We start from the raw sequence: 14,461 nt of genomic DNA, 5'->3' as shown, positions 1-14,461 counted from the left end.
CCAGTTTTGTTGCCACCAGTTGTAAGTGTATGACAGTGCAATATGATTATACCCCATGGAAGAGTCAGCAGCATGTCGCTGTGGGTACCTCTATGAGCCTTTTGAGGTAAAGTGCTGCCCCACACATGTGTGTTCAGGAGTCCAGACAGTGAGCTCAAGTCTTTATGTGGATGCTGGATGCCTTCATGCTGAAAACTGGGATCTGGACAGATCAAAATCCATATTAGCCATTACCTTGCAAGACCTCTGCACACTGAAATCCTACTGATTTCAGTGAGAAGTTGAGTGTGCGAGGTTGGCAAAACAGAAGCTGACGTTTCCATGCAGAAACCATCAAGGGGCATCTCACTGTAGGCCCCAAAAAGTCTTTCAAGGCCTTAATTAGGGCTGGACACCATCTGGGTTGGTGGTTACAGCAGCTGCAGAGATTTATGTGGAGTGCTCAGAGAACAGGCAGTCACTCCATCACGGTTATTGCTCGGGTTTGTTCTCCACAGCGGTTTGCACAGCACATGGGGAAATGTCTACCAAACTCATGGGCACATTCTGCCAAACCCTGCTCCAGCCCCAGGTGGGATGGCCACAGGTCTGCAATCACCAGGGTAAATGTGGTCCTGGCTCCTCCCTGGACAAAGCAGAGGCTTGCAGAGTCCTGGGTCAGAAAAAGACATTTCTCTCAGCGTATTGAGAACTGTAGTTCTTTAAAAAACCAAAACAAAACAGAAGGTACCTATTGTAAGATGGATGTGTAAAATGAATCAGAACTAACCCAACGGTGCCTGTTAAAATAAAGCTGCTTTTTCTAACCAAATTGAAACATTTTGATGTGACTAAAATGAAGCAGTAAAGATAGAACTACTGCTGTCAACTATTTTAAATGAGATTTCACTTTAAGTAATGAGATTCTGCAAAATGTTTCTGACTTGCTTTCCCTGGCTGTTCTCAGAACCTTGATCTATTAATATTTATTACCCGTATTTTCACACCTGGAAGACTAAGTTGTTCCCTATTCTTAGCAACCTGCTGTAACTTTGAATTTCCTATCAGGGTTGTGCTGTCAGGCTGGCTGTTGCCAGCTCCATGGTTGGTGCAGAGATGGGAAGAGCCAGGCTTTAGTCTTCCACGCAGTTTGAGTTTGTCATGTTCAGATTCCTGGCTGCAAAGTGGGAGACAGTGCATGCAATTTTACTAACAGATGTGAAATACTCTTTGAGGTGCTTGTCTGCAAAGTCAATAAATTAGGATGATGTTTGCCCTGGTGCAACAGGAGGCTTGTCCACCAAAAGTAGGCTGTGCTGACATGTCAGCCACATGACACCTGTGTATGCTGAATTGCTGTGGTACTTCAGCTTCTCCCAGGAGCAAGGTAACCTGCATGCAAACAGAGCATCTTCTAGAGTCAGAAGTTAGAGCCTATTTTGGGACACTGAAAACAAGAAGAAGCTCCTGTGCTCACCAGAAGTGAGGTCATCTTTCTGGAAGTTGTCCTGTTTCTTCTTCCTCCAAGGACAAGCAGATAAAAGCAGCCACCCTTGCAGAGAATTTTCATATTCAGAAAGCCATGAGAATAAAGACTTTTCCATTCTCAAAAAGGTGTGACTTCTTGAGAAGAGAACTTTTCTCCTTAAAATCATACTATTATCTGGAAATTTCATCCTTTTTGCTGCCTTGAGGCACAAAGATGCCAAATGCCCAGCACTGGCAGCATGGTGGGAAGGGCAGGCTATGACGGGCTGATGGAACTCCTCCTCATCCTCTCTGCTCATCTCAAAAGGTCAGAGCAGGGGCACGTGCGAGGAGGCTGCTCTGGGGCACATGGAGGAGCTTTATCACTCTGCTGACTTTCACAACTGCGTCCTTCCCACTGATAAATCCTCCTCGCTTTGTCCTCGCGCTCAGCGAAGGCTTCTCAGATTGCCTGTGCAGTTAATTTTATCTCCATCACCGGTCTCCTCGTTTCTCTTCCCACACAAAATGAGCAGCCTGATAGCAGAAGGCTAATCAGGAGGAGAGCCAGAAGCAGTGCGTGCCAGTGGGCCATGGCTTGCAAGCAGCCACTGCCTGAACTGTGTCAAAGCACCTCCGCTCACGGCAGGGAAGATTTTTTGATGGCTCAGACAGATACTTGAGACAAGACAGCACTTACATACTTCATTGTCTGTCAGAGGGAGACAGAAAATGGATGATAAGGAAAAGAGGTGGGGTGGGAAGTGCTCTGTTGACATTGGTAGCGAAAAGGTGAGTGTGGAGGCTCCTGGGTGGCCTCAGGGAAGCCACGATTGCTGGATCTCCAAGAGGCACAAGACTCCTGTCTCCTCAACCCAGCAGCATGTATGAAAGAAACCCAGAGGACTGCTAAGTGCAAGGCGTTGTACGAAAGATTTACTGGGACAAAAGATTTACTTTGTTTACCAAAGTAAATGAAGTCAGTTAATATACAGGCCCAGCCCAGTTCAGTCTGCCAGGAATAAGACAGAGAAAAGAGCGAAGATTGGGATAGGGAATGTTCCCTGGCCTGCAGGCTATGGACATGATGCCTGCTCCTTGCTGGTGCAAAGGCTTGTCCTTTAGTTTTGTCCTCAGTGCTCAGCCACTGTCCTTACTGAAGGAAAAAGGGTCAAAGCATTATTCCATCATAACATGAGGTCAGCCTATGGATGAGCCTGGGAAGCTCTGCTTTATCCCATTCTCCTGAAATCTGGTAGATCCACATCAGTGCCCCGTAGTTTGATGAAGCCAGTATGGCAAAACAGCCACCGCCGTGAGTCACGACCTACCGACACGATGCCAGGCCAGCGCCGTACCCCGGTGTCTCCAGCGTGAGTTCCCACGGGAGAAAGCCCTGGATCTGATCCCCGAGCAGAGCATTGCCTAGCAGCCTCTCACTGACAGTAATTGTGTTCCCCAGAGGGAACTGGGATGACTCACGCTCAAAATTTTAACACAAGATTTGGGATGGGCAGCGTTTGTGCTCTGAGTCACACTAAAGCCATTCCTCTTTACGACTGGAAAGATGCTACCATGGGGTTTCAGCTGAACGCTGCAGTGCACAGGATTTCATGCTGTTGTCACGAGGCCTTTCAGGAGGATCAAAGTCTCTTCACTGTCACAGCCATTCCCGTGGCACGCTCCAGGAGTTAAGTTTTGCACAGGAAGTGCTCAAAACAGTCACTTAGCAATTGTAAGCAAATATGTAATTGGAGCTCAACGCTCAAAAGTGTCAGGAGCCAATATCACCACCCTCCCAAGTCATGCTTGCATTTAAACATCCCAAGGAGGCCCTTGCTGTCCTTATTATAGTCCTGGGTGAAGACTGAGCCTCTATTTCCCTCTCTGAAGACAGCAGCTGCTCTGCTGATGCTAGTGGAGAAACCGCAGCAGAGCTCGGCCGCTCTGGAGGACCCCAGCAGGCTGCCCGAAACTCTGGCCAAGAATAATATTACAGTACAATGTAGTGAGTTTGTTTTTCACAAGGTTCTCCTAGCTTCCATGGGCTGGGTGCATGACTCAAAATTAATGGAATGCAATAATTAATTTCACTTGTCAAGCCAGCATTACCCTGTCTTCTGTGCTGAAAGTGGTGTTGCATCACACCGGGTCTCAGTCGAGGGTGGAATCCTGGAGGAAACTGTACATGGAGAAGACATGAACAGGCCTAACCTGGAACTGCATATACCATATCTAAGAGGGTTACTTTTGTGTCTGATAGTTTCCTTTTAATTAAATGTAAGCATGCCTAAGAAAATAGAACTTGAGGTCAGGGTTTTTTTGGATGGAAAGCCAAATGACCTGGCTACATGTCATGTTTCACAGAGGCATGAAGCAGTGCAAGGGATCTTTTTTTTATTCAGGGTTTAGAGATTAACTGGGTTTTCATGTTTTTTTTCAGGTAAATCTTTCAAGTGCAAATGCCCAAAGGATAAAAGCAAATAGTGTCTGTCCTTCATCAGCACCTTAACTGAACCACTGCTAATACTGCTGGGTGTCCTCAGATCAGCATCACTTGATCCCAGGTAAAACAAACCAAGGGGCTGCTCCCATGCACCTGCATTTCCTCTCTCTCCCTCTTGCAAACCCTGGCTGGCCCTCCACATAGATAACATGGGCTTAAATGTGAGCCGGACACCTGAGCTCACAAAAACCCAAAGACTTTATCCCTGGGTCTCAGTGACTATACTTTGGATTTCCAAGCCAGGGTGAAGCAAAGCACCTGTAACGTGGTGGTGAGCCACTACCTGCAAAGAAGGATCACTTCCCTCTGTGGAGTGGCAGGTAGAGGCTGCAAGCTTTGGGGATGTATGAGCTACTATTGAAATTCCTGATGTTGCTGGATTAAGGTTTTCCGTAGTGCTGTGCAAAGTTGTATTCTTTGGGAGAAAAAGACCCAACCTAAACCTCTTCAGATACCACTTAAGACATGAGATGCAGAGAGATTATTGATAAGAGTGAATAGAGGGTGATTTCTGAGACTGAGAACGTGACTTGGTCTGGCTGCATCAAAATACAAGCTCAAGTGTGTCCTTGAAGGCTCTGGGAACCCACCTTCTGCACAGTCAGTTCACAGCACACCTGTGATTTCTCTCTTGGCAGCGTGTGCATGCCAGTGCCAAAGAGCATGTGAAGCACTGGCTTCTGTCACTTGCACACTTTCCTCCTAGCTTCAGGACAGATTTAGTCTTTTTTCTTTTTGTCCAAGACCATCATCCTTCACTCCTAGGAACAAATATTCCATACTGACTTGGTTTTCTCTCCTTTTATTGATGAAAATTGTTTGCTTCAGGAGTGGAAAATCATGAAACCCATGAAATACAACTGACACCAGTGAGTTTTCTACATTAATTGTTGTTTGCTTTCCTCATTTGTTGCACTCTGAGTCAAGCCTTTGGGCTCTGACAAAATGTAGACTCACCAAGAAGACCAGGATGATCTCTGGTGTCCTGGAATAACTGCTTCACTGCAGGAGTTCTAGCTTTTATTTCATCATTTTAAAATGATTTCTTTTAGGAAGTTCTGTTCCAAATCAACTTCAGCAAAGAGCAATTGCACTGTGAGCAACATAGCCCTCTATTCTCAGTCACTCTGGGAAAGATAAATTCATTGGTATATTTGGTCCAAGGTAATTGTAAGTTACTAAACTGATTATATAAAGTTGCACAATCACTAAGTTTCTGCTTGCCTTTATGAATTTCCTGTTGTTTAACCACTTGTGCTTTAGTGTGGCACATACTTCCTTCCAGGGAAATGCTGTGATCTGCTTTATTAAATGTGTGCATACCATGGGGATTCAACTTCTCCCAGATAATTTATCAAGCAAATGTGGAATTTTTTTTTTAAATAATCCTTTTGATTTTTTGTGCTAATTTTGACCTCAATTTAAGATGATTGACGTTGAGATTCACCCTCTATGGACCTTAAAATTCCAGGCTCATGGAAACTGTTTGATCTCTAGGAGCTGATTTCAGTCCTTGAAAGGCTAGCACACACCATGGGGTCATATTTATTTTATGAGATGATTTTTTCCTAGTGAGATCAGTTAATGGAGCAGCCAGTGTCGCAAAATGTGGAATAAATTTCCAATAATATACTGCAATACCCAGAAAAGATCTCACCTGCCACTTAGGAGTCAGTACTAGGTGCATTTTAATAGCTTGCATTTTACATATCTCTGGTTTCATAACTCTCCTGCTCTACTATATCTTATATACATATATATATAGTTTCCTGCTTTCTTACTGAACACTGGGGAATTAAAAGTCAACTCTGCTTCCTTGAGTTGCTGAAAGATTGCTTTCAGGTGCTATAGCAGTTCTTCCCAGGGTTTCCTGTAAATCAAGGCAGCATCCACACAGGCCACTGCATACCCTAAATGTTTGCATAGCAGCAGGCTAGTTACTTGAAAGACACTAAGGATCAACCCACACAAACCACAGCTTTATGCTGAAAAAAAGACAGTAAGCACTGAAAATTTTATTGTGGTCTTGGAAGATTCTGCTCTAGGTGTTGCCAATATCTGCTACAGAAATCCAGAATGCTCTTTTATTTCCTTGGCCCTAACATCAGTTGGTACCCAAGGCATTTACACAGTTTGCTGGAATATTTTTTAGCCTTGGTGCTGCAGCAATAAATGATTTAGTGCCAACCCACCACATGACCATCAGATCAAGATCTCCTCCTGAAATTTTGTCTTCTGTCACCAGCACTCCCTTGCTTCCAGCCTAGTTAGCCAGTCTTTGAACACACCAGATTTTCAGGGAAAGGAGCGTGACAATTTAAGGGCTAGTGATAGATGCTGGCTGCAGAACTGTTAGAAACTGAGCACGGGGTCTATACCACACTTACATTCCTGGAAACCTTCACTGTGTTCACCAGCAACACAAGTATCACCCTTCACCCACCTGGCTCAGGCAGGAGACGCCACTTTCACCCGAGGATAAAAGCTCTCTGCATCCCAGATGCAGGCAGAGCCAAACACTGCTCTTGTTCACACATTTCTCACTAATTCATTGTTCCAAAACCAGTATTTTATCTCAAATAAAGTTTGAAAGCTGCTAGGATGTTCCCATGCAAGTGATGTATGTGCACATTGATGGAGTGGGGAGAGGATGGGGGAGTGTGGACATTCACACTCTCTAATTTTAGATGTCTAATTCAATAAAGATGTGGCCTGGTTACATAGTCAAAGGGACTCTCCTTCTGACAAGGCTTAGTTTGAGCTCCTAAATTCAGAGCCTGCTGCTTGCCGTGCTTTGTGCAGACGGCATAAGCCTGGAGTCAGACGTTTGTACATCCTGGACACGTTAGTTCATTCAGCTCTCTCTCCACTGTGGTGTGTTGAAATACACCCGTCTCATTTTGTCTCAAAAAAGGCTTTATTGGCTTAGCCTTATGCCCCACTTTAACCTCTCCTTCCCATTTGTTATTTGTGAAGAGTCAGTCCTGATTAAAACCAGCCTCATCTTTTATACTGTGTGATGGCTGTTGCTTCCTCTCCATGGATTTCTTCCACAGGATTCAGAGTTTCCTCAGCCCAGCACGTAGGAAGCCAGCACACAGAGCAGGCCAGAGAACGAGGTTTCCTTTGTAGCTTTACTTTAGTTTTCCTTCTGTTTGATTTCCAGGAGAGAGATTTTATGTTGCCCATTTTTTAATATTTAAAAAACACTCAGAGCCTGACTTGCTCAGTCAGGGAGCTGGGCAGCCCAGCCAGGCACTTCTTATCTTGGTGCCTTAGTTAGGCACTTCTGTCTCTTTGTCCAGCATTCTGCCAAAAATGTCTTTGTCCTTCACCTTTCCTCACCTTCCCTTTCTCCAGTGTAAAGTTATCATGGATGAACTACTTTATTATTTCAACCAGAAAAAGGGTTTGTTCACATTCTGAGCACTGTGGTGCCAGACATCAAAACAACCAAACCAAAAGTGCTTTTCCAGCCTCTCAGCTATTTACCAGTAACTAAAAAAATCCCCCATGGTCTCCCCATGGTTTGAGGAGCTGAGATGAGACTGAAGGTGTCCCAGACACCAGTTTAGAGCTGCCCTCCTCATGGCCAGCAGATGATGGGAACCCATCTAAACACCAGAACAAGAACCAAATTAAACCATGTTGACCAACTCATTATTTTCAAATGACTCTACATTCTTCTGTTCTATTAAAACCAGCATGTGCATGGAGTGTGGGTTTGTCAGGGGCAGAAATAATTAAACATGTGCCTCTTGACTCCACTGTTCATTGCACTGAAAACGTCTTCTCTTCAGCCATGGCAATCTTCCATGAGCCTAGAGAGGTAAGAGTCCTACACTGGGTATAGTGTACCAGCAAGAGTTTCCTGATGCTTTGACCAATTCCTTTCAAAATTATGCATAGGAAACCCAGGTTGTAACCCAAAGTCATGCCAAAACAATCTCCCCCTTCTAGATTTATAAAGTTTGCCCAGCTTTCTACCACTGCCACCCAGGTGGTACTTCACCCTACTACAGAAAAACACCTATAATTTTATTTCTTTGAAAAACATGTGAAAGTTTTGGCTCAAAGGCTGGATGGGAAAAAAAGTACATTTCTTAGTGGTTTATTGCCCTTAGGAAAACATACTTCAGTTATGAAGTATTCCCCCCTGAAAACTTACTTGATACTTTGTCGAGAAAATAGTAACATTTCTAAAATGTTAGCCAAACTACTTAATATCTTTGCTGTAAAGCAAAGACCCATAGAAATGTCAGTGTGTGGATGAGGCTGATGACTTGGATTGTTTTTATTCCAGCTTTATGAGCATGCAGTTTTGCTAAGAGACCCATCCTGTGAAGAGGTACCCGTAGTAGAAGAAGTTGCTTCTGTAAAAGAAGCCAGATGTGGGTGCTTCCCCACAGCACTGCTGCCCTGCGAAGGGGCTGTTTCACAGTCTGCACAGGGCTGAAGGGTGGGAGGTGAAGGCATGAGAAATTTGGACATCATGATGAAGCTCCTGTGGGGCTACACTGAATCTCTGGGGATTCAGGAAGGCTCCAGACCCTTTCCAGTGGGCAGAACTGAGTGCAGATATGTTGGGAACTCCAAACCACTCTAAATCCTTTGTCCTTCCCTATGTTGGGCTCACGTATGCATGCCATAAGCAGTCCAAAATGGGTGTGATGGCATAGTTCTGTCAGTGTTGTTAAGCCAAGGCAAGTTCTAATGAGTTAGTTAATTAGTAACTGAGTTAATTAGTAACTGAGTCCCTGTCACCCATCTCTTCAGCTTGAAGGAAATTAAAAACCAAATTAAAAACAAAAGGGCTCTGCTGAAATCAATGGAAAGTTTGCTATTAATCTATACAGGAACAGAATTTCACTCCTTATCTCTTTGTTTTTCAGTCTCAGACCAAGAACACATCAAGAAGCAAAACTCTGTCCCAGCTGCCACCACTTAGGGCACATCTCAGGTGCCCTCGATATATAATCGTAGCTGCAGCTCTGCAATGCGTGGCCAAATTCTGCAGATGCCCCATCTTTCAGGAGTGAGAGAGTTAAATTCTGCATCTGGGTAAATCCAAACTGCAAGGGAGTTCAGAACCATGCTGGGATGCAAACTGTGAGTCTTGAGTCCATTTCTGTAGTTTTGCTGTAAACAATTTCAGAATGTGATTAGATTTTGGGGGAAAGTTGTAATAGAGCTGTAATAAGATATGATGTAATAGGCAATAATAATAATATATAGCAGCTGTTAAGTAAAAGGGTTTTTTGCCTTTATCCCAGAAGGATACAGGGAGTCAGCTGCAACTTCATATTTTGGAAGAGGGAATATTAAACACTAGGACAATGATGCAATGATGTTATTGTAAATGCTAACAGGAAAGCCCAAAGTGTGAGAGTTAAGACCAGCAGAAGATGCACACAAACAGCTGCTCTGACGTAAATTCCCTCAAGTTTGGTTGATTTTCTTTTATTTAACTCAGAGTTAATACACTGAACTTGCAGATTTTGCTTTCAATAGGTTCTGGGCTGCTGAGAACAGTGGGAGTTTTGCTCTTGCTCTCCTCCATGGCCCAAATGAACCCACAGAGCGCAGCTAAAGAGATTAAAGGGAGGTGTTTCTCCAAACTCCTGTCTGAAGCAGTGTCACTCAGCTTCAAGTGACACCCTATCCTCAGTTCGTGCCTCTGAGAGAAAAGAAATATAAAGTCAAGGGGAGTTAGGACTGGAACATCAACTTCAAAACTGAATTTCCTGGCGTTTTTCGCAGCATGCCATAACTGAAGTGTTAACTAATATTGCTCTGTGTATTTAATCTCCATGTGTTGAAGGAAAAAGATCTTTCATGGAAAGACTAGAACAGATAAACCTATATTTAGCCTTCTATAAACACCTCCTAGGGTCACGTTTCTTAAATGCAGAGGCCAAGGACTGCACAGAGAAAGTGTATGAATACAGGCACAGCTATATTTGACTCATAAACCAAGCATCTCTGTGTATGATGGACAGAACCCACGATAAATTGGGCAATGTATTAAAATAAAACTCTTAATTGTTGACAGTAACAAGAAGTGATCCAACTGGGGAGAAAGCTAAACACCTTTTTTGGGTCATTAACCCAGCAGAAGGTTTCCAGGGTGAGGTTACTGAGCAGAAACATCAAGTGACAGAGGGGCTGATTCTGCTGTACACGGCTCTTCTTCTCCACCTGCCCTTGGCAGACAGCAATGCCAAAACCCTGCCTGGGCTCTGCCAAGCCATTTCTGACATCACCTTTGCTTTCCACATCACTCATTTGGCTCCTGCAGCCCAGGAGAGAGCTCCGAGTCCTGTCCTTCCTGCAGGTGATAGAGGCCGTTGGGACCTCTTGGTAAGATGAGGACCGCGGTTCAGCATCTGCAGATGCAATGAAATGGTGAGGTTTTTCCTTTCCAAACTTAAGGAAATGCTGGGATACTCGTGGTGTCAGTGTGAGAGAAGAGAAACAGAACCAAGTGTCCCATTACACTGGCTTTCAGTTGCATTTGGGAACAACCATTACATGAGAGGCACTGCCTACTGCCTGCTCTAAGTAATCCAGGACTGATCCAAAGCCCCAAACCATCTGCCTTGCCAACAAAAGCATGTTAAATAACTTACCAGAAAGTACATTAAAACAGTCTTTTGTCCTTGGTGTTATTTTGGTATTTTGCTGCCTGTGCAATGTTACTGCATTGTGCTTGCTGCTCAGCTGTATTTTTAGCTTAATAAAAATAGAAAAAAGACAATCCATTCACCTGAACCTCAGAAGTTGGTTAATTTTTTTTTTTTTAGTGTTTGAAGAAGTCTTGAATTTAAACTGGGATTTGATTTTTCTGTAGATTTCTCTAAAGGATTTTTCTTTAGATTTGTCTCTAAAGTTGAGGGGAGTTTTCAATGTTTTACAATCTTTTTTTGGCTGTCTTTTAATACATAACTGAAGGTCTTTGAGGCACATTAACTTGCCAGCTTCAGGGAGAAAAAGAACAGGTATTGGTAAGTGTGCTGATGAATCCAGAAGAATTTGAAAGTGATTAACTTCAAACAAGAAGCTACTCTGTTTTAATGATGAGATTGTTATCTGAGTTGAATGCATTTAAATGTGTATTTCACAGTCTACTGGTCAAGACAGGAAAGTGCTATAAACCTTAAAAGAAAAACTGAGGGTTAATAGGTCAGAAATCAGCCACAGAATTTTATGGGTCAGGAAACAGCAGGTTTTATTCTTTTCAAGGTACCCTGCAAGACAAGGTGGACAGAGGTCAGAGTTGCGTGCTGCATGGAGATGGCTTTGCAGCAGTCACCTTACAGGGAGTGAGGAAGATCACAGCACAAAATCTGGCCTGTCGTGCTAAATAGACCAAGGATGCCAAATGGTGTCACCAGCAAGTGTCTGGTGTCATTTCCCAGTGACAGACACCTCATGGGCACTACCTCAGTGGCATTTTGTCCTTTGAAATCTCTGCTGAATGCCACAGCGCCTGCACCCGGGGCAGTGCAGAGAAAACCCCACACCACTGCCTGTGCCTGTGCCTGGGGAAGGTTTGACTGAGCACATTTCCCATCTGCAGCAGAGCAGCTACATTTTTCTTTTTGAACCAGGGAATGTTGTTCTCTTGTGATTGTTGTATTTATTTTATGAGTTGTATTAGGAATGTTGTGTGGCACTCTCTTGGCTGCTCTCACCTATGATTTACAGTAGTTATAAACATTCCAAAGTATACATGTAAGTTAAATGATACATTAATATTATAAAGTTACAATTCTGGTATAAATGTGTCATCAGTTTGAAAATTCAGTTTTTTCTTTGCCCAGCTTTGTGATTAGGCTGACTGGAATCAGCTTGATGCAAAAGCACCACAGACATGAATTCAGTGTGCCTGTGTGTCCCCAAAGTAAAATGCTGTGAAGACAAGAAGGATATTCTGCCAAACTGAAACAGTTCAGAATATTTAACCTCTTACATGCATTTTTATCATATTCTTCAATAAATAGTGTCAGAGGGGGAAAAGTAATTGAACCTCAGGCCCATGACAGGAAGATAAATTAGACTCTCAGCAATACTCTCCAAGGTCCAGCTCTTCCCGTGGGTTTATGCCACTGCAGTAATTTCTGCAGTGCCAGAAACCACAGAGCTGGACTTGCTGCTTGTAGGGTTATGTCTGCACTGACAGCCCTTCCAGACCTGGCCACACGCTGCCATGGCTCCACGTTGGTCAGATCCAAGCCAAGTCCTCAAGCCAATGCCTGGCCGATTCTGGCCCGAGTGCAAAATGCCCCCGGGGCACTTGTATAGACATAGTTCCCTGTTTCTCCTGTGTTGATCTGGGCAGTTCAGCCCCACTACTTGCAGCAGCAATGGCACCATTGGGTTTTCCTTCTTCACTTACCCTGGTTTTTCACTTTATGAAAAGAAGCATTTACATCTGCTAGGAGGAATGACCTAGAGTAGGATTTTCACTGGAGGATTTTCACAAAATGCAGAGACATCTGCACCTCCTACTCCTATGTTTGTAGGATAACTGCCACAGCAGCAGCGAAACACAGCAAATCAGAGGATTAGTTCAAGATCACTCAGCATATCAGTATCGCTGGAAGGAATGAGACCTAACACTTAAGATCTATACATCCAGAATCTTAACCCTAAAATGATAGACTGGTAGGGGTTGGAAGGGACCTTTAGAGATCATCTAGAACAAAACTTCAGCTGGCAAGTATTCTGTAAAATGTAATCTGGCCATGCAAGTAAGATGAAGAATAATCACTTACATAACAGATGCAATTGAATAAATTAAGATGAAAGAGACCTGAAAAGGAAATTTGTGGCATTAAGGGTTTACAGGATTGGTCTCAAAGTCAGGAGGAAGCAGGTTATTTGGAAGGAGGCGCAGTGACTGTACTTGTTATATCCATTCACCTATTTACCACTAGTCTGAAGAACCCATAGGAATGCTCATATTCAGAAAAAAAGTTGATTAATGAACCTTTTATTAAAAGGATGTGACCTAATTCTGAAACAACTCTGTTCAACCTAAAGTAACTAGTTCAGCTGCTTCATGGGCAGGGTAGAACACCCTTGGATCCCTGAAAAAGTCACCTGCATTGTCTTAATAGCCAATTCCTATTCAGTTGTTCCATTAGAAAGCTTTTTTTTTTAGTCTGTGAGAAGTTTGGGAGAAAACAGCTTAGCATTCAGAAGTGTGGCTCTTGAGAACCGTTTGTCCCTCTTGCTAGACCCAGCAAGGGGAGCCGGGTGAGCCATCGGACCAAACACGCCTACCGCAGAGCAGCTTCAGCTCTCATTGTTGCAATGTGAAAATATTTTATGATGTCTCATAACTCATGCATGAGGCTCTGATAATGGTCACGTCAGCCCCCACATTTCACACTGCGTTTAAAAATACAGCTTGTTTATGTACCACACAGGCTGCAGCCTACGATCAGATTTACATCTGAATACACTCAGCACCCGCACGCAGTCCCAGGGGATGTCTCCCCAAAACATGCAAAATTGCCTCCTCATTGTACTAACGTTTTTGAATGTCACATTTTTTTGTCTCTGGGTTTGGAGAAAAAACGAGTCCATTTCACATTCAGTGTCCTTTCAGCAAATGCATTTAATATATTTTGCACATCCCTTTCATCCTGTGTCCTCTGCCAGCTGCAGTGCCCAGGGTAGGTGGGTGGCTAAACGGAGCAGAGACACAGTATGTCTGTGTTAAGAATTCCCATGTCCTCCTCATTTTATTGTGTTTTGGTGCATTTAACATTTCACTTACAGTCCAAATGTCACAGACAACTGTGAGAGGATCTCTGCTCTCAGCAATAAAATGTTGCTTTGTAGCCCATATGATTATAGTGAAAATCTTCAATCTGCAGCTGAGATAAACCTTTGGCTCTTAAGGCAAACGCAATGAATCTGAAGAATGCATTTAAACATACAAAGAGATAAAAATAAAACAACGTAATGAATTCTAAGCCAATTTCACAATTATGCTGTCTGAGTCACAAAACTAAATTGCTTGGAGTTGGCAGTAACATATGAACTTTTATTTGGGTCTGCGCTCCCTATATTACATTACTGTATTAGCTCTCTAAATAGGAAAATAAAGTATGACTTAGCATTCAGCAGTAAATCCTTTCCCTTTTTTGTGTGTCCTGTGCTGCAGTAGCATGGTTTAAGCAAAACTAATTTTTGATGATGACAGTAAGTGCAAGGTATTGCCTGTCTGTAAAAATGAGGTGGTGTTCCAGTTAACTATTTCTTTCTTAATGCCAGTATTAAATGTCAACCAGAGGCATTAGCCAGTGGTTTAAAGGAGCCTGTTGATGATTTTAAATATTCAAGCAGTGTTTTCCTGCCTTGTTTGTATAGCTGTTGGGCAGTTGACAAGTAGTTTTGCGGAGCATAACGGTTGCACTGTATCACACCAGGGCCTAGAGAGAGCCAGAGGCTGCAGTCGAAGATATGGGAGCTTGGAGCAGACCAGCACATCTTGTT

This window comes from Colius striatus, chromosome 16, assembly GCF_028858725.1.
Source record: "Colius striatus isolate bColStr4 chromosome 16, bColStr4.1.hap1, whole genome shotgun sequence".
In the NCBI taxonomy this organism is placed as follows: domain Eukaryota; kingdom Metazoa; phylum Chordata; class Aves; order Coliiformes; family Coliidae; genus Colius; species Colius striatus.
Note: the sequence above shows the minus strand (reverse complement) of the source record.